At 39.8% G+C, this 19,952-nt stretch overlaps 1 pseudogene; it reads left to right on the plus strand.

Annotated features, from left to right (window-relative positions):
* The window catches only part of LOC142153627 (prostaglandin reductase 1-like), a 43,355-nt pseudogene extending 24,223 nt beyond the window's left edge, over positions 1 to 19,132 (plus strand).
* The last annotated feature ends 820 nt before the right edge of the window (positions 19,133 to 19,952 follow it).

Genomic DNA, 19,952 nt, shown 5'->3' on the forward strand with positions numbered 1-19,952 from the left:
TGCTATAACACCTCTCAATAGCAATATTACATTCCCGGTCAGAGGTTTTAATCACACAGTTTGATGTCTCACTTAAATAACTTGAATATAGCAAAGCAAAATAAACTTATTTGTCTTCATATGAGTCCTGCTGACATCTCATGGGCAGTGGCAAGTTAGATCTTTTCCTATACTGCAAAGGTGCTTCTTTCTGGACTGGCTGCAAACATCCCTCAGGACAACAATTCAGCCATAGATTCAGTAGCTCTTTATGGGAAGATCCCTCATTAGTTCAGCCAGCAGCCACACACATCACTTCTCTCTCTAGCCAGTCCATTTGTGGCTCCTCCCCTTTTCCACAAGAATCTCCCTGAAGCCTTCTAGTACATTTTTGGGCTCTAGAGAGCAGCCTTGGCTGTAGTTTGCAGTCTGTCCACCCAAAAATGTCCAACACAATTTGCATTTATTCCCAGAGGCACTCTGGGGAACTATAGTTTTCTGAATGAGTGCATACAGTAATATACTTGGGATTTGCAGGGTAATACATTTAGAGTGAGGCAAAACAAAAATAGCTGAAGCTGGCTTTACTTTATATCATGCTTTTCTCTCTTTGTCCCTTCCTTTGTAATACAGCGACTAACAATGGTTGTATCAGAATCGTGGACTATGGTGAGACACTTTAAGGGTGTTCCTAAACTAGAGGACTTCAAATTGATTGAAAATGAGTTGCCACCACTTAAAGATGGAGGTAAGAGAATTTCCCCTTTCTGTGAAACAAAAGGTACTCTATCATGTGAATGTCATCTGAACATGCCTATATAACATGACTGAGCTTAAACCTTATTGGTGCAGTGGTTCAAAGCAAAATAAAATATTCAAGCAAATCATTAAACAGAAATAAATCTACTTGATAAAAGCTCAAATTACTCTATAGTCAAAAAAACATACTGGTAGGTTAATTTGCTGTTAACAAATTGACCCTAGTGTTTCTGTCTGTAACTGTGTGTCTGTCTGTGTCTCTTTCTCTGTCTGTGTGTGAGTTCTCTGTACAGCGCTGCGGAATTAGTGGCGCTATATAAATAAATGGTGATGATGATGATGATAGTCACTATCCAGTGTGAACAAAAATACTTTATTTTATTACCTTTACACTTACTATAAAATCCTCTCTATTTACCACCTTTCCACTATTCTAAAATAGACAAAAATGAAACACTGAAAACTATTAATCTGTCCAAATCAAAACGTACATTATACTGCTACAAACGATTGTTTTTCCTCATTGTAGACATATTAGATTTCTACACATCAATGTACATTAATGAAGAATACCATAACAACATGGATCTGATTGTTTATATAGGTTAAATAACCCTGACCACAACCCCAATATCAGTACTGTCTGCATTATATTTTTTCCAAAAGGGAAGTGGAGGAGTTGCCCTTAGCAACCAATCAGATTCTAGCTATAATTTATCTAGTACAGTCTAGAAAATAAGTACAATCTAATTAGTTGCTATGGGCAACAGTTTCACTTTTCCTTTTAGAAAGTTTGTTAAATCGACCGCTTTGTGTGTTTGAGCATTGAACATAGTCCTCTTTATCGGTTGCAGCTTTGCAACATAGTCTTGTGTGATGCACCAATATGACCAAACGTTTTCTGGATGCATCCACAGAAGGACCAAGCTGCCAAGTAAAAGAAAATTACAGAAACCACTGCTTTTAAGAAAAATCATATATAATTTAATTTTATTTACATATTCAATAAACATTTTTTTCAGAGCTCTTGCTGCAATCTGAATTTTGGAGTGTAGACCCATATATGAGGTAAGTAGATGACTTCTGTAGTTTCAGAGGTTTCAAATGTTCAATAGTAAGTATAACATGGATGCCACAAGCTTTTATGAAATACATACCCTGAGAAACATGTGGAAAATATATTTCTGAGGATATGCCACACATTTGCTGAAGGTAAATTGGTTTTGTACCCAGGCACCATAGGGGCAAGAGCTTCCATGGATGAAAACATAACAAACACTATACTGTACATTCTTTACACATCAATCCACCTTCTCCCTCCTAATATATATACTGCAATTCAAAATCTAAAATTTATGTATAGAATCTGGAATGTTTATTATTTTCATATAATACAGACATGGATATTAAAACCGTCTTCTACCTTTTAAGACCTTACAGTAAGGTGTCACTGAAGGAAGGTGATGTTCTGATGGGAACTCAGGTTGCCAGGTAAGATCTTTCTTTTAATATTTCCCATAATATACATTACCTGGACTTGTGAAAGTAGACCATAGGCAGCACATATGACCATATATGTAGGTCTCCATTTACTTCAACTATATTCGTGGCACTGTTACTATATCTATGAATAGTATGGTGCTCTGTAATAGTGTTAATACTGTATATTGATATGCCTTCTAATTCAATTCCTACATCATTAGTCTTCCAATAATATTTCCTCTTTATTAGCCAATACCACTGTTGCTTTTGCACCAAGGAATATGTGAGTTATTCAGCTGAGATGAATGAGATCTGTGGCACATATCACTGAACTTCATACAGGAGGCAAAATAGTAATTATGGATATTAAAAAGCATAGTGTCGATTTCCCTTCTCATGTAGCTTTCCCCCTACTGGTAATAATGCTTACGAACCATAAAATAAAGACACGGACACCGACTTAAGTTTGGAATGAAAAGGTCCTTTTATTTATGTTATTATTATTTAATGTATTTTATTTAATTTTCTATTTTATTTTATTTTATTTTGTTTCTATCAACAACTATCAAAAAGTTTCTATCAACAATTTGGATCTTTTTTTTTTATATAGGTGGCGAAGAGCAGGGCAGCCAGCTAAAAACAACATAAACCAATCAGGTGGAAGATCGTCTCCTTTCCACCAAACCATGTTACAACCTTATCTATTGGCCGGTACTTATCGACTATAATTTAACTCAATACCCTCTGGACTCAAACTGGTTAAGCCCTTTCAAGGCAAAACCTGATACTCCTTACTAGAGCATCAACGAGTCTGCTAACGACGAGGGAACCAACACTTGAGTACCGTATGTTTAACAACCATCTGACTGCCATGCTCTCCCACCGCTCACCAACCTCGTTCCTTGCGACCAGGAAGTATTGCAAATGAATATACTTGAAACAGGGCGGGTGGGTGGGAATCCGGATCCAGGAAACAGGAAGCTCTCTCTTCCTCCACTGCTGGATACATTCTTTCCACGACCACTCCCACCTCATCCCAGTTGGCTGATTTCATCACAGCCTTAACCCCCTAGTGGTAAGTAACATAATCAGCTCACAACACATGTTTTTAAACTCCTTCGGCTTGATGGCCTCTCTCATCCTAAGTAGTACACTTAAGTGACTTGCACTGTGATAGCTGCCCATCAGCATGAAATTGTAAAAGTTAAATGCCAGGATTTGGCTGTTATGCCTTCAACAGATGCCACCAAAACATCTTACGATATTATGCAATTAGACAGAATCATTGAGCAATAGTCTTTTAACATTTTTTTATAGTTCGTCTCTTTTTCTTTACCATTGTAAACAAGTGAAAACAACAACGGTTCCTGGCCCCAAAAAGAGTAAATATTGGGTGTATAGTATATAAAATGTCACCAAAAACAACTTATTACTATGGTGCAAGTAAGTGCTAATAACAATAAGTAAAAAATTCAGATTTACACAGTCCTATTAAACTAAATAATGCTTTAAAATTTTTTCAAAATGTGCAAAATAATAAGAACAATATTCATGCAGATTAAAATCATAACAGCATTAAAAGAATTTCAGCCCCTGTAATCTCCAATAGATGAATCCTAAACAGTTCTCAGTCCATTTAAATGACTCGCCAGTGGTATAGTGCAGATATTTGTACACAAGTAATTGGCATTACGTAAAAACTTCCGATTGATTTTTTCTATGTAGGTCAACTTTGATAAAGTGTAGATATTTCCGTAGGACTATCTTTAGTAGGATCGTGCGGTCCCAATCCCTGTCGTTTTCTCAATATTGGAGTCCGCTCCTTCGTTAACAAACTTCACTTGCAGTTGCACCATTGTAATAAGATGTTTTTCGTGACATTTTATATATTATACATCCAGTATTTGCTCTTTTTGGTGCCAGGGATCGTTGTTGTTTTCATTAGTATATTTTCTAGACAGTATGGATAACTGTTTTTCCCATGCCTAATTTCTTATGGGAAAGGTGCATTCTTTTGTTCTATATGATATTGAGCAACAGCAGCCTAAAGAAACACCAAAGGGAAGCAAATTATCTACTTCTGTGTTACCTTGTAAACAAGTCACTGCCAAGGAGGGAATTTATCATGTAAACTGTTCTCGTTTTGCTTTCAAAGTAGCCATTTTATTTACTATATTGAACATTTTTATATGTATAATAGCCTACTTAAAAGGTGTACTAAGTTTTCGTTTTTCTTCTTTATCCAGGGTAGTAGAAAGTAAAAATCCAGACTTTGCAATAGGTGATTATTATGTTGCACAGGCAGGCTGGACAACATACTTCATATCAGATGGCAAAAGTCTTCGCGCCTTACCTTCCAAATGGCCTGAATCGCTGCCTAGATCATTGGCACTTGGAGCTGTTGGCATGCCTGGGTAAATTAGCACCAATTATATTATATGTTGAGAGTGCACCCATCAGTTTCTTTTCCTTGGTTCTGTTGTCCCTATAGCATTCCCTAATATCTCTGAACCTTGCACTTAAACAATTTTTAAGAACTTAATGCCACCTCCTTGAACCTGTTTTTCTTCTTTGCCTTTCTTTGCGGATGAATGGACCAATCATTTAGGACACCCATGTAACCTGAAGTTTTTTTAGGCCATAAAGTCCAACATACACTTCTTTTGGGGTGTCAGTTTAAGTAAGACAGTTATAGGAAACTATCCTGTTAATTTGGGAGTCTAGATCATGGGGAAGACAGCATTGTGAGTTTTAAGCTGGATAAATGTAGACTATCCTGTGGTGGAGAGATGTGACATGTGGATCTCTATATATTTATAGTGGTTTTTTATTTTTTTCTGCATAGCATAACTGCATACATTGGTCTACAGGAAATCTGTAAACCCAAACCAGGGGAAGTGCTTCTTGTCAACTCTGCTGCTGGTGCAGTTGGTACTATAGTTGGTCAAATTGCTAAGATCAAGGTAGGTTAAATAATAGAGTGCCTCTGTGATGTTTTTTTTTCCGAAGGACATTGCTGTGAAAACTGTGACTAATGAAACTGACCAGTGATATTTATTATCTGTGTAAAGAGGATTGGGTACTATAAACTTGAATTTACTGTAATTCAAGGCATCAATTTATGTTGTTTTTATATCTAGAGTGATATAAGTTTAATTTACTTGAAAAGCTATACTCTCATTGTATATGTTATGAAAAGCATATAATTGAGCTTATAAAGTGCTTATTCACTTCATTTGTATAAACAATACTGTGCAAAAAATTTAGGAAGGTGTTGGGAAAATGCTGCAAAGTAAGAAAGCTTTCAAAAATAGAAGTGTTAAAAGTTTATTTTCATCAATTAACAAAATGTTAAGTGAATGAACAGAAGAGAAATCTAAATCAAATAAATATTTTGTCTGACCACCCTTTGCCTTCAAAACAACATCAATGCATCAATTCTTCTAGGTACACTTGCACATCGTTTTTGAAGGAACTCGGCAGGGAAATTGTTCAAAACATCTTGGAGAACTAACCACAGCTCTTCTGTGGATGTAACTTGTTCAAATCCTTGTGTGTAATCCCAGACAGACTCGATGATGTTGAGATCAGGGCTTTGTGGCGGCCATATCATCACTTCCAGGACTCCTTGTTCTTCTTTACGATAAACATAGTTCTTAATGTCATTGGCTCTATATTTGGGGTCCCTCTTCTGCTGCAAAATAAATTTGGAGCCAATCAGACGCCTCCCTGATGGTATTGCATAATTGATAAGTACCTGCCCGGCATGAGCGGGGCCCCATAAATCCCCAAGGGGGTGTGTTACTTACATGAACAATCTATTTAGGGCGCATGCTCCTCCATCACCCAAATGTTTCATAGATGGCTGCTGATTGTCCTGCTTGTCCGCCACAGCTAGATTGCCAACCCTGGAACCGAAGCCCGCCACCACTGTGACACTTCAAAGCCCAGCAAGTCCCGGGAAAAGCTTCTCTACAAAAATAGCTAATCCCTCCTCCGTAAGATGTACGCCATTATCTATGCAAGCAAGCACACTCAAATTTAAATTTGAGCAGATTTCTCCCTGGAACCTCGGGCATTAGATGGTTTGTTATGCAAACTGGCGTTATATGCACTGAGATATTCCTTTTTTTTTCATAGTGCTTCCACAGAATATTGAAAATATTGGTATCCTATTATATTATTTGTGTAAGTGTGGCAGAACATATATGGAGGCTGAAGGTTTTGCATTTTCGTTACCCAAAAGTTTTCTTTCACCAGGGCTGTACAGTAGTTGGATCTGCTGGTTCGGATGAAAAAATTACATTTTTAAAGGAAATTGGTTTTGATGAAGCATTTAACTACAAAACTGTGAACTCTTTGGAGGAAGCACTGATGAAAGCATCTCCTGAAGGCTATGATTGTTATTTTGAAAATGTAAGTTAACAGTGGTGTGTGTGTAATATACAGTGGTGTGAATTTTTTTTGCCCCTATCCTGATTTCCTATATTTTTGCATATTTGTCACACTTAATTGTTTCAGATCTTCAAACAAAATGAAAAATAAGACAAAGACAACATGGGTGAACACAAAATACAGTTTTTAAATAGTCATTTCATTTATTGAAGGAAAAAAGTTGTCCAAAACCAACTGGCTTTGTGTGAAATAGTAATTGCCCCCTCAATTACTCATTCAATCAATGAACCAAATTGAACTGATAATTGGGATCAATTAGTCTAGACACAATCAGGCTTGATTACTGTCAGCCCTTTTGAATCTAAAAATCACTTAAATAGAGCCTTTCCAGCAATGTAAACATGGCTAAAAGGTCACAACAAGCAGCACAGTATGATGTAATCAAAAGAAATTCCAGAAGAGATGAGAAAGAAAGTTATTGATATACATCAGTTTGGAGAGGTTACAAAAGCCATTTCTAAGGCTCTGGGACTCCAGTGAACCACAGTAAGAGCTATTATCTCCAAATGGAGAAAACTCAGAACAGTAGCGGGAACAGCATATTAAGTTGAGGAAGATTCAGGATTACAGGATCTTGACACTAATTTATATTCTTTCAAGTTAGATTTCCCTCCAAAAGAATTTAAAGCAATTGTGCACTCTCTTTGTAAATGTCTACTAATAATTTTGTATATTGCAGTAAGATCGAATGTGCGATGCAGATTGAGACCTCTGTACTGAAAAGCTTACAAGTGTGGTCAAAAAATAATTGTGCACATAAAATGACTATATGCTCACTGGGTTGGGTACTAAATTGCGATGATGATAACAGCAACTTTACTTACCCGGACATCCTGATGACGAAGCTGTTATTCCCGACACCTTTGTATTCCCGACTGCTGAAAAAGCTGACTTGCAAGTATTTCCACCCATGCACAGAGAATGACGTCAGTTGTAAGCGCGACCCTATTATTGGTGGCGTTAAGGGGGCAATGCAAGTAAGCGCCGGCTGGACAATACTTTTTAGTAATCCTTCTACATTGGTCAGCCAGCCTATACTTGCATTGCCCCCGTCATTCTGTGTGCCGAACTGTGCATAGGTGGAAGTACTTGCAAGTCAGCTTTTTCAACAGTCTGGAATACGAAGATGTCGGGAATAACAGTTTTGTCATCAGTATTGGGGCAGCACGGTGGCTCAGTGGTTGGCACTTCTGCCTTACAGCATTGGGGTCATGAGTTCAATTCCCGACCATGGCCTTATCTGTGTGGAGTTTGTATGTTCTCCCCGTGTTTGCGTGGGTTTCCTCCAGGTGCTCCAGTTTCCTCCCACACTCCAAAGACATATTGGTAGGTTAATTGGCTACTAACAAATTGACCCTAGTCTGTCTGTCCGTCTCTGTGTGTGTGTGTGTGTGTTAGAGAATTTAGACTGTAAGCTCCAATGGGGCAGGGAGTGATGTGAGTGAGTTCTCTTAACAGCGCTGCGGAATTAGTGGCGCTATATAAATAAATTCTGATTTCGATCTGTGTCTTTATGTATATAGGTTGGAGGAAAGTTTGCAGATGCAGCCCTTTAGCAGATGAATAATTTTGGGAGAATAGCTGTGTGTGGTACCATCTCCATGTACAATGATTCTACTCCTCAAATGGGTAATTGTCGTTTTGAAATATAATCTGCTGGTAACTGAAAACTCTGCCACTTCTTGTTAATAAACAAAATCCGAAGTATATATTTATTGTTACTGTATACAGTGCTGGCAGCTTTACAAGGCACAACAATTTTTTACTTGAACGTACAATCTACTCATGCAATTTCACCAATAAACTTTTCACCAAGGGTTTGATCTGGAGATTCTTACAGGCTTCCCTGTATCACCTGTATCCCAAGCAGCATGGATTTACTGGGGGGGGATCATGTCAAACAAATTGTATTGACTTTTTTGACTGGGTGACTAAAGTAATAGACCCAGGAGGGGCTGTAGATATATCTTACCTAGATTTTAGTAAGGCTTTTGACAGTGTTGCACATTGCAAACTGTTAAATAAACTTGAAAGCTTGGGATTGATTTCAAAGATGATGGAATGGATAAGATCTTGGTTGCAGGATAGAAAACAGAGAGTTATAGTAAATGCAGTTTATTCACAGGAAGGAAAGGTTACCAGTAGAGTACCCCAACGATCCGTACTTAGACCAGTGCTTTTTAATATCATTATTGGTGACATTGCAAATGGTATTGAAAGGAAAGTATGCTTTTTGCAGATGACACAAAGATATGCAACAGGGTAGACACACCAGGAGGGGTAAAACAAATGATTGATGATCTAGGTAGACTAGAGGAATGGTCAAGAGAAAGGCAACTACAGTTTAATGCCAAAAAATGCAAAATCATGCATTTGGGTCTCAAAAACCCAAAGGCAAAAAATATAGTATTAATAGCACTATAATGAAAACTACTGAGGATAAAACAGATCTAGGAGTCACTATTTCAGGTGACTTAAAGGCAGGTAAGCAATGTAACAAAGCAATGAGGAAGGCAAGTCAGTGCTTGGTTGCATAGGGAGAGGAATCAGTAGCAGCAAAAAGAAAGCAGTAATAATGCCACTGTATAGGTCTTTGATACGGCCTCATCTAGAATAGTGTGTTCAATTCTGGAGGCCATATCTCCAGAAGGATATAAATACATTAGAAGCTGTACAAAGAAGGGCAACTAAAATGGTGCATGGCACAAAACTTACCCGGAAAGACTAAAAGAACTTAATATGTATGGTTTGAAGCAGAGAAGGGAAAGGGGGGACATGATAGAAACTTTCAAATATATCAAGGGTTTGAACAGGGTACATGAGGGAAACATTCTTCAAAGGAAGAGAAGTACTAGAACACGAGGACATGCACTGACACTGGAGGGAGGTAGGTTCAGAGGAAATTTAAGGAAAAACTACTTCACAGAAAGAGTAGTGGATAAGTGGAATAGCCTCCCATCAGAGGTGGTAGAGGCTAATACAGTAGAGCAGTTTAAACATGCTTGGGATAGACATAAGAACATCCTTATAAAGAATAAGGAATCAAATAAGGTTTAAGGTTACCATAGGTTAATAAAACAATAGACAGACTAGATGGGCCAAGCAGTTCTTATTTGCCGTCCAATTCTATGTTTCTATGGCAACCTTACCTATTTTTTGTTAGTTCTAAAACATACTAAATGTTCTCAGTCTGCAGTCCTAGATCATGCTTTCTTCCAAATTGATTCATTTTCCCCAAATGGCATTAGAATTAGTATCATCAATGTCATATTTGAAATGTTTTGTAACCTTTTTAACACAGCCAAACAGCCAAAAAAGACATAAAGGGAGAATTCAATTAGCCGCGATGTTCTGCCAAACAATGCGGCTGTGCACATTTTCTGGTACTATGGTACTTCATAAAGGCGTTTTTCTCCTCGCACCCCATAGACGTGCGAGGAGCAATCTGCAATGTTACATCGCGTAAAGCGCCTTCACGGTCGAGCTGGAGACACTCCGCAGTTAATTGAATTCCCCCCTATATATAATCAGAATCAAAGTGGCTTTTATATATTTTTTTTAATGAAACCAGATGCAGAAATACTGTTTGCACTTATTTTTGTTTTACATTTTCTGTTTTGTAATGATATACTTGGAAATTATGTTTTAAAAGATGTATTATGTAAGAGAAATAGAACGCAAATAGGGACACAACGATTCATTAATGACTTTCCTAGATCTATCTGTAATACACTATGTCTCCATCTTTTGCATTTACCAGTACGGTATCTTCACCAGGTATGTTCAAGTTATCCACTCAATTTGTAAATAACATTGCTTTATTTAAACAAATCTAGACTGTGACATCATGAAAAAGAATATCAAGAATGTCTATTGCAGTGCCTGTTAGAAGTGTTTGCATACACACAAACACCACATTTTGATGGATATTTGTCAATTTTAGAATCCCAATTTCTAGTAAAAATTATTATTTGTGATTTTTTTTGTTGCTGTTTCAATTATTGTATTAATTTTAAATATATCTCGCACTCAGGACCATACATACAGTCATATATTCTATTTAAACAACTGCGTATGGAAGGCTTTTTGATATTCGATTGGGAGAAGAAACCTATCTATGAAGAAGCCCAGAAACAGCTCTTGGAGTGGATTTTAGAGGTATGCACAATCTGACGCAGTATGTTCTGTATTTATAGTAGAGATGAGCGCACTCAGATTTTGTGAATCCGAGCCCACCGACACCTTTCCGATCCGAGTTGGATCTGAGACAGATCCGGGTATTGGCGCCAAATGAAAACTTGAAACCGAGGCTCTGAGTCATAATCCAGCTGTCGGATCTCGCGATACTCGGATTCTATAAATTCCCCGCTAGTCGCCGCCATCTTCACTCGGGCATTGATCAGGGTAGAGGGAGGGTGTGTTAGGTGGTCCTCTGTCCTGCTATATCTCGTGCTGTTCAGTTCAGTTCTGTGCTGTGCTGTGCTCTGTGTTCTGCTCAGTCCAGTGGTGGTGTGTCCTGTGCTCTGTCCTTCTGAGTTCAGTGGTGCTGCTGGGTCCTGTGCTGTGTCCTGTTCAGTCCAGTGGTGCTGTGTCCTGTGCTCTGTCCTTCTGAGTTCAGTGGTGCTGCTGGGTCCTGTGCTGTGTCCTGTTCAGTCCAGTGGTGCTGTGTCCTGTGCTCTGTCCTTCTGAGTTCAGTGGTGCTGCTGGGTCCTGTGCTGTGTCCTGTTCAGTCCAGTGGTGCTGTGTCCTGTGCTCTGTCCTTCTGAGTTCAGTGGTGCTGCTGGGTCCTGTGCTGTGTCCTGTTCAGTCCAGTGGTGCTGTGTCCTGTGCTCTGTGCTTCTAAGGGCATAGTTATTTCCCCATTATTCCCAAGTGTTTTAAAAAATAAAAAAAAGTTATAAAAAAAAATACAAAAAAATAATGAAAAAAAAAATTAATTACAACTAAATTTGCAAAACCAATCCTGCAGTATAAGCCCATTGGTACTGCAATATTACCAAGTTCACACATTCAGCAGTAAAAGTCCAGTGGTGCTGTGTCCTGTGCTCTGTCCTTCTGAGTTCAGTGGTGCTGCTGGGTCCTGTGCTGTGTCATGGTCAGTCCAGTGGTGCTGTGTCCTGTTCTCTGTCCTTCTAAGGGCATAGTTATTTACCCATTATTCCCAAGTTTTTAAAAAATAAAAAAAAGTTATAAAAACACACAAAAAAAAAAAAAAAAAATTAATTATAACTAAATTTGCAAAACCAATCCAGCAGTATAAGTCCATTGGTACTGTCTGCAATATTACCAAGTTCACACATTCTGCAGTATCTTGTGCTACATATAATGGAGACCAAAAATTTGGAGGATAAAGTAGGGAAAGATCCAGACCCACTTCCTCCTAATGCTGAAGCTGCTGCCACTAGTCATGACATAGACGATGAAATGCCATCAACGTCGTCTTCCAAGCCCGATGCCCAATCTCCTAGTACAGGGCATGTAAAATCCAAAAAGCCCAAGTTAAGTAAAAGTAGCAAAAAGAGAAACTTAAAATCATCTGCGGAGAAACGTAAAGTTGCCAATATGCCATTTACGACACGGAGTGGCAAGGAACGGCTTAGGCCCTGGCCCGTGTTCATGACTAGTGGTTCAGCTTCACCCACGGATCTTAGCCCTCATCCTCCTCCCCCCCTACAAAAAATTGAAGAGAGTTATGCTGTCAGCAACAAAACAGCAAACAACTCTGCCTTCTAAAGAGAAATTATCACAAATCCCCAAGGCGAGTCCAAGGGTGTTGGTGGTTGTCAAGCCTGACCTTCCCATCACTGTACGGGAAGAAGTGGCTCGGGAGGAGGCTATTGATGATGTAGCTGGCGCTGTGGAGGAACTTGATGATGAGGATGGTGATGTGGTTATTGTAAATGAGGCACCAGGGGGGAAAACAGCTGATGTCCATGGGATGAAAAAGCCCATCATCATGCCTGGTCAGAAGACCAAAAAATGCACCTCTTCGGTCTGGAGTTATTTTTATCCAAATCCGGACAACCAATGTATGGCCATATGTAGCTTATGTAAAGCTCAAATAAGCAGGGGTAAGGATCTTGCCCACCTAGGGACATCCTCCCTTATACGTCACCTGAATAACCTTCATAGTTCAGTGGTTAGTTCAGGAACTGGGGCTTGGACCGGCATCGGTACAGGGACACCTAAATCCCGTGGTCCAGTTGGATACACACCAGCAACACCCTCCTCGTCAACTTCCTCCACGATCTCCATCAGATTCAGTCCTGCAGCCCAAGTCAGCAGCCAGACTGAGTCCTCTTCACTACGGGATTCATCCGAGGAATCCTGCAGCGGTACGCCTACTACTGCCACTGCTGCTGCTGTTGCTGCTGTTAGTCGGTCATCTTCCCAGAGGGGAAGTCGTAAGACCGCTAAGTCTTTCACAAAACAATTGACCGTCCAACAGTCGTTTGCCATGACCACAAAATACGATAGTAGTCACCCTATTGCAAAGCGTATAACTGCGGTTGTAACTGCAATGTTGGTGTTAGACGTGCGCCCGGTGTCCGCCATCAGTGGAGTGGGATTTAGAGGGTTGATGGAGGTATTGTGTCCCCGGTACCAAATCCTGTCGAGATTCCACTTCACTAGGCAGGCGATACCAAAGATGTACAGAGAAGTACGATCAAGTGTCCTCAGTGCTCTGAAAAATGCGGTTGTACCCACTGTCCACTTAACCACGGACATGTGGACAAGTGGTTCTGGGCAAACGAAGGACTATATGACTGTGACAGCCCACTGGGTAGATGCATCTCCTTCCGCAGCAACAGCAACAGCTGCCTCAGTAGCAGCATCTACAAAATGGCTGCTCGTGCAAAGGCAGGCAACATTGTGTATTACAGGCTTTAATAAGAGGCACAACGCTGACAACATATTATAGAAACTGAGGGAAATTATCTCCCAGGGGCTTACCCCACTTAGACTCTCATGGGGATTTGTGGTGTCAGACAATGCCAGTAACATTGTGCAGGCATTAAATATGGGTAATTTCCAGCACGTCCCATGTTTTGCCCACACCATTAATTTGGTGGTGCAGCATTACCTGAAGAGTGACAGGGGTGTGTAGGAGATGCTTGCGGTGGCGCGCAAAATTGCTGGACACTTTTGGCATTCAGCCAGTGCCTACCGCAGACTAGAGGCACATCAAAAAACCATGAACCAGCCCTGCCATCACCTCAAACAAGAGGTTGTGACACGCTGGAACTCCACCCTCTATATGCTGCAGAGGATGGAGGAGCAGCAAAAGGACATTCAGGCCTACACAGCCACCTACGACATAGGCAAAGAAGTGGGGATGCGCCTGAGTCAAGCGCAGTGGAGACTAATTTCCGTGTTGTGCAAGGTTCTCCAGCCATTTGAACTTGCCACACGAGAAGTCAGTTCCGACACTGCCAGCTTGAGTCAGGTGATTCCCCTGATCAGGCTGTTGCAGAATCAGCTGCAGAAAGTGAGGGAGGAGCTGGTAAACCATTGCTATTACACCAAGCATGTAGCTCTTGTGGATGTAGCCCTTTCTACGCTTTGCCAGGATCCGAGGGTGGTCACTCTTTTAAAGTCAGAGGATAACATTCTGGCCACCGTGCTCGATCCTCGGTTTAAAGCGTATGTTGTGTCTCTGTTTCCGGCGGACACAAGTCTACAGCGGTGCAAAGACCTGCTGGTCAGGAGATTGTCCTCTGAAGAGGACCGTGACATGCCAACAGCTCCACCCTCATTTTCTTCCACATCTATGGCTGCGAGGAAAAAGCTCAGTTTTCCTAAAAGAGGCGCTGGCGGGGATGCTGATAACATCTGGTCCGGACTGAAGGACCTGCCAACCATTGCAGACATGTCTACTGTCGCTGCATTGGATGCTGTCACAATTGAAAAAATGGTGGAGGATTATTTTGCTGACACCATCCAAATAGACATGTCAGACAGTCCATATTGTTACTGGCAGGAAAAAAAGGAAGTTTGGAAGCCCCTGTACAAACTGGCTCTATTTTACCTGAGTTGTCCCCCCTCCAGTGTGTATTCGGAAAGAGTTTTTAGTGCAGCGGGTAAACTGGTCAGTGAGCGGCGAAGGAGGTTGCTTCCTCACAACGTTGAAAAATTGATGTTTATAAAAATGAATAATCAATTCCTCAATGAAGTACAGCACTGGCCTCCAGATAGTACAGAGGGACCTGTGGTTGTAGAGTCCAGCGGGGACGAATTGATAATGTGTGAGGAGGAGGAAGTACACACTGTAGGGGAGAGGAATCAGAGGTTGAGGATGAGGACGACATCTTGCCTCAGTAGAGCCTGTTTAGTTTGTACAGGGAGAGATGAATAGCTTTTTTGGTGTGGGGGCCCAAACAAACCAATCATTTCAGCCACAGTTGTTTGGTAGGCCCTATCGCTGAAATGATTGGTTTGTTAAAGTGTGCATGTCCTATTTCAACAACATAAGGGTGGGTGGGAGGGCCCAAGGACAATTCCATCTTGCAACTATTTTTTTGGCATTATGTGACCATTCAACAGTCGTTTGCCATGTTCAAAAAGTAAAAGAAAATGCCAACAAATTCAATAAATTAAATCAAAAGTTAAATGCCCTGTCATTATTTAAAACAAGAGGTTTTGACGTGCTAGAATTAGTGTAGTGTTAAGATGCTATAAACACTAGACTTGGAACTTGGAGGAGGTATTGTGGCCCCGGTATCAAATTGGGTACCGGGGCCACCCCACTACGCAGTCCAGATACTTGTTTGGTGGAATTCTGAACAGTTGAGGGTGTATTTATTTTATTGTGGCACCGGTATCAAATTGGGTACCGGGGCCACCCCTCTACGCAGTCCAGATACATTTATTGGTGCGAATCATACAAGTTCAGGGTTTTTAAATTATATTGTGGTGACCACTCCTCTACGCAGTCCAGATACATTTATTGGTGCGAATCATACAAGTTCAGGGTTTTTAAATTATATTGTGGTGACCACTCCTCTACGCAGTCCAGGTACATTTTTTGGTGCGATTAAGACCAGTTGATGGTTTTCTTATTATATTGTGGTGACCACTCCTCTACGCAGTCCAGATACATTTATTGGTGCGAATCATACAAGTTCAGGGTTTTTAAATTATATTGTGGTGACCACTCCTCTATGCAGTCCAGGTACATTATTCGGTGCGATTCAGACCAGTTGATGGTTTTCTTATTATATTGTGGTGACCACTCCTCTACGCAGTCCAGATACATTTATTGGTGCGAATCATACAAGTTCAGGGTTTTTAAATTATATTGTGGTGACCACTCCTCTACGCAGTCCAGGTACATTTTTTGGTGCGATTAAGACCAGTTGATGGTTTTCTTATTATATTGTGGTGACCACTCCTCTACGCAGTCCAGATACATTTATTGGTGCGAATCATACAAGTTCAGGGTTTTTAAATTATATTGTGGTGACCACTCCTCTACGCAGTCCAGGTACATTATTCGGTGCAATTCAGACCAGTTGATGGTTTTCTTATTATATTGTGGTGACCACTCCTCTACGCAGTCCAGATACATTTATTGGTGCGAATCATACAAGTTCAGGGTTTTTAAATTATGTTGTGGTAACCACTCCTCTACGCAGTCCAGGTACATTATTCGGTGCGATTCAGACCAGTTGATGGTTTTCTTATTATATTGTGGTGACCACTCCTCTACGCAGTCCAGATACATTTATTGGTGCGAATCATACAAGTTCAGGGTTTTTAAATTATATTGTGGTGACCACTCCTCTATGCAGTCCAGGTACATTATTCGGTGCGATTCAGACCAGTTGATGGTTTTCTTATTATATTGTGGTGACCACTCCTCTACGCAGTCCAGATACATTTATTGGTGCGAATCATACAAGTGCAGGGTTTTTAAATTATATTGTGGTGACCACTCCTCTACGCAGTCCAGGTACATTTATTGGTGCGAATCATACAAGTTCAGGGTTTTTAAATTATATTGTGGTGACCACTCCTCTTCGCAGTCCAGGTACATTATTCGGTGCGATTCAGACCAGTTGATGGTTTTCTTATTATATTGTGGTGACCACTCCTCTACGCAGTCCAGATACATTTATTGGTGCGAATCATACAAGTTCAGGGTTTTTAATTTATATTGTGGTGACCACTCCTCTAGGCAGTCCAGGTACATTTTTTGGTGCGATTAAGACCAGTTGATGGTTTTCTTATTATATTGTGGGGACAACTCCACTACGCAGTCCAGAAAGATACCTCGTTGCAACGTTTTGGACTTATAACAATATTGTGAGGTGTTCAGAATACACTGTAAATTAGTGGAAATGATTGTTATTGAATGTTATTGAGGTAAATAATAGCGTAGGAGTTAAAATAAGTCCGAAAACTTGATTTTTGAACTTTTTATGCTTTTTTCAAAAAAAATCCGAATCCAAAACCTTAAATCCGAACCAAAACCTTTTGGCAGGTGTTTTGCGAAACAAATTCGAACCTAAAACATCGCGAGACACCAAAAGTCGCCGGTGCACATCCCTAATTTATAGCCTTAATACTTACTGTTCTAGGGCGAATAAGTCCAAAAATAGACACAAGGGGGTATATTTACTTAACTGCGGTTTTGAAAAAGTGGAGATGTTGCCTATAGCAACCAATCAGCTTCTAGTAAACATTTATTTAGTACATTCTGCAAAATAACAGCTAGAATCTGATTGGTTGCTATAAGCAACATCTCCACTTTTTCAAACCCGCAGTTTAGTAAATATACCCCTTGATGTGATACAATGAACTTTTTTTGTTTGGCAGATCATGCGGTAAATGTATTAACATGCGGGTTCTTCAACACCCGCGAGTTCAGCGTCTTCGGTGATTAAATTTAAAGCGGCGCTGCATTGTAAAGGGAAACTTCCCTTTACAATGCAGCGCCGCTTTAAATTTAATCGCCGAAGACGCTGAACTCGCGGGTGTTGAAGAACCTGCATGTTTATACATTTACCCCCATGTCTCTTTACTTAAGTCTTCATATTGAATGTCCCCCACTGAAGAGGTGTTGCCATGACAGATAAATATCAATCTCCCGAGCTAAAAAACAGAATGCAAAATAGCTTCACTAGCAAATTAATACAACTATATGACAAGGATCATAACAATTTTTTCTTATCAATATGGATGATATGCTCATGCATGCCCAGTTTCAAAGTGTGTAAGGATAGAACATATATTAGCCAATTGGATAAACAGTATTTTGGGATAGTGCATATCTTGTGGGAGGCCATGACCTGCTCACTCATGTAATTGTTTTATTGAGGACAGGGCTGCATGTGACAAAGGCAGTATCATGATGTAAGAGGGGAATGGAGGCATGCAGGAAGCCATATACTGTAGAGCAGGGATAGGCAACTTGATATACTTCAGGGGGCATATGGTCCCGGTCTTCGACCTTTAAAAGGATCACACATTACCCTTAATCTTTGTAATAAGTTAAAACACTACATTTACTCAAAGAAAAAGATACTTAATAACAGATCGGCAAGCATTCTAAACAATTGTAGCAAACTGTAACATACAAATATGACCAAAAACAGGAAGGAGCTGGGGGCCGCTGGTGAAGGCTGCTTACATATTGACCCCTCCAGCTGATAGTACTTCACTCATTAGCATCGGAGCTATATTTTATCAAATCACCAGCGTCTATAGTCATTATTTAGTTTCCACTTGAACTACTGCATAGAAGAAGATTCTCATTAAATATATAAAGGAGTAAACAACGGGGGATGTGTTTTGTATTTCATTACATTTTATATGAAAAATGTGACAGCATTTATTATGACAATATTCTCTTGTGTATAAAACACATCATTACATTATATTGTGTATGGATAGGGTAATGTGACTTTTCCTACTAACACTGTCAAGTTCCACTTCTACGCTATTGTGGGGTGTGATTATTGCACATTTGTACATCTGATGCAGAAAAACTACATTTGGAGCACAAATGGCTACATACTATAAATGAGCCCTGGTAAAATAGAGCCTTTCAATAAAAATGGCTCAGTGTTTGTCATTTGGTTGACAAACTACATTCTGTGAAACTCCCCATACTTGCTTATTGAAATTTTATTTTGTATATATTGTATTTTTTTATAAAATTAACAGGAGTTTGTCTATAACTTCACATTTATATATTTTTGTATTTATTTTATGTATTATAGAACAAAGTGAAATACCATGAACATGTGACCCATGGTTTTAAGAATATGCCAGCCGGATTCATTGGGATGCTTAATGGAGAGAACATTGGAAAAGCAATCATAAAAGCCTAAAACAACAGAGGAAACTTTTCATTAAGTCTGTGTACAATCTAAAAACTCCTACACGTCTTGTGAAATGCCTTCCTCCCAACTGTTCTCAAGCACATCAAATAAACAAATTACATACTTCTAAACAGTGTCTATTTTCTTGATGTCTGACCATTTACATTTACTTTTCTGCAACCTTTATAGAAACTTGATAGAACTTGGCTGCCATAACACTGGGGGTAAACTTGGCTATTACCTGTGCTGACCGAATGATTAAAGGATAATTTCATTTAATAGAATATTACCAAAACAAACTTTAACATTAACAACTGGCTACTGTACAATTTTATACAATATGGAGGGTATAGTTAGTGTTGTTCCCTTGAATCCCTTTCTGTCTAATTGTCAGCTAAGCAGAGGTTCAGACCAGGGGGTAATTGTATCAAAGTGCGAGTTTGCCAGCGTGTTTAAATCGCGGCAACTCGCGCAAATCGCGAGTTTTGAAAAAAAAAAATGAAATGTATCAAGCTGCGATTTTGACACTCATGTTCAAAATCGCTGGTCATCTCTGGCGATTTTGTGCGATGTAAACACTCCCGAGTTTAGCTAACTCTCCTGTGTTTGGCAAACTCTCCTGTGTTGTAACAGTGAGTTGTAAACACATCACTGTTACACTGCCCTGGCAGTGCTAAAACTGTAAAGAATAGATAAAAGTTGAAAAAAAAAAGCGCGCATATTTAATACTGTAAATATAGCTTACGCAAGTAGCGTAGCGCATGCGCAATGAGCTACGTTACTTGCGTAAGCTCTATTTACTGTATTAGGTGATTCCCCCACTAGCGTGGGAAAATCACATAATACAGTAGTTATAGCTTACGCAATGAACGTAAGTTCATTGCGTACCGGACCTCCTACCTAGTAGGAGGTGTTAGCGGCGGCTCCACAGTTTTTTTATTTTTCTTCAAT

Source organism: Mixophyes fleayi, chromosome 1, assembly GCF_038048845.1.
Source record: "Mixophyes fleayi isolate aMixFle1 chromosome 1, aMixFle1.hap1, whole genome shotgun sequence".
Lineage (NCBI taxonomy): Eukaryota > Metazoa > Chordata > Amphibia > Anura > Limnodynastidae > Mixophyes > Mixophyes fleayi.